The sequence below is a fragment of the Monopterus albus genome, unplaced genomic scaffold (assembly GCF_001952655.1).
Source record: "Monopterus albus unplaced genomic scaffold, M_albus_1.0 scaffold183.1, whole genome shotgun sequence".
NCBI classification, from domain to species: Eukaryota; Metazoa; Chordata; class Actinopteri; order Synbranchiformes; family Synbranchidae; genus Monopterus; species Monopterus albus.
This window is the reverse complement of record NW_018128063.1, coordinates 1,418,311-1,419,814: the sequence shown is the minus strand read 5'-3', so window position 1 is coordinate 1,419,814 and position 1,504 is coordinate 1,418,311.

Genomic DNA, 1,504 nt, shown 5'->3' with positions numbered 1-1,504 from the left:
ACCTTTATATCTGTGTTTAAACTCATCAATTTTCTTACTGTTTTTTATGTCCACACTTAAATTATTCCATAGTTTTACCCCACTTATGGAAATACAGAATCTTTTTTTGGTTGTGCGTATAGCATGAATTTTATAATTTAACTGACCAGAAAAGTATTAGGAGTTTTACATGTTTGTTGCCACTATCATCAGCTCCTGCTGGATAAAAGACTATACAGGTACTACGGGCACATTAATATGAAAGTAATTAAGATCAATACCAGTCCTGCAGAATTCCCATTGTCATGAATGTTATAATGTCCAGTTTTTGTTGCAACTCAACAGTTTTAAAGGTGGCAGTTTGGGGGTTTGCATGGATTTGTGTGTTATGTCTTGCATTCATGACTTATATGTATGCTGTTCATGAGCACTGCCGCGCTGTAAACTTGGGACAATGGGAGTTAAAACATTTGAGTCCCATATGAAACTAGAAAAGCACAGATGCTTTGTTTTTTATTCAGAAAAGTATGTGGAGTTTTACATGTTCGTTGCCACTATCATCAGCTCCTGCTGGATAAAAGACTATACATGTACTACAGGCACACTAATATGAAAGTAAATAAGCTCAGTACCAGTCCTGCAGTAATTCCATTGTCATGGATGTTATAGTGTCCAGTTTTTGTTGCAACTCAACAGTTTTAAAGGCGGCGGTTGTGGGGTTTGCTGGTGTTGAATTGCATTATTACCAGTGGTTTTATAATCTTTTTCACCCTATTTATGTCAAAGTGGGTTTTCAAGAAACAAACCACAGCCTAAAAAGTGATGATAAAAATTAATTAACATCTCTTTAGAGAAGTTTCAACAAAAACTGAGCATTATAACTGTCATGAAGGAGAATGTTCTGTAGAACTGTTGCATTAAAAACCTGGGGCTGCACATGCTGTTCTCTCTCTATTATAAATGATTATGTTGTCACACCTATAGATTTTATGGTCACACCAGTAATTGTCATGTAAATAAGCTTTTCCTTTAAAGCACATACAGCATAATACATTATCCCATGTATTAATCATACATGGGCTACACAATCATGTCTGTGTTTGATATTTTATCATTTTATTTGAATGAAAAATGGTTACACATGATATGCCTTTGTTCTTCTGTGGAGATGGTTTTTTTTTAAGTCCTAAAAATCTCATTTGATTTTAAAAAGTGTGCAACTACCTTGATAATGTACCATGAAGAGTTTGTGACAGAGATGTATTTGACATGTTGGCAGTGTCAGTTCCATTTACAGCCTCTCAGGTTTGAGGCTGACCAGACTATATTCAAAACAAGCAATGTCTTTTCCCAGCAATGCTGAGACATCCATATGTTTACACAACACTGGCAGACAGTCAGTAGTGTAAGTAGCTAGAGATCTAGGAATATGTAATGTAGTTCTTTATTCAGAGTGCAGCATTGTAACAGTTTAGGAGCGGTCTCAAGGGGGACCTCCAGAACTCAATATTTCTGTTGCTATTAA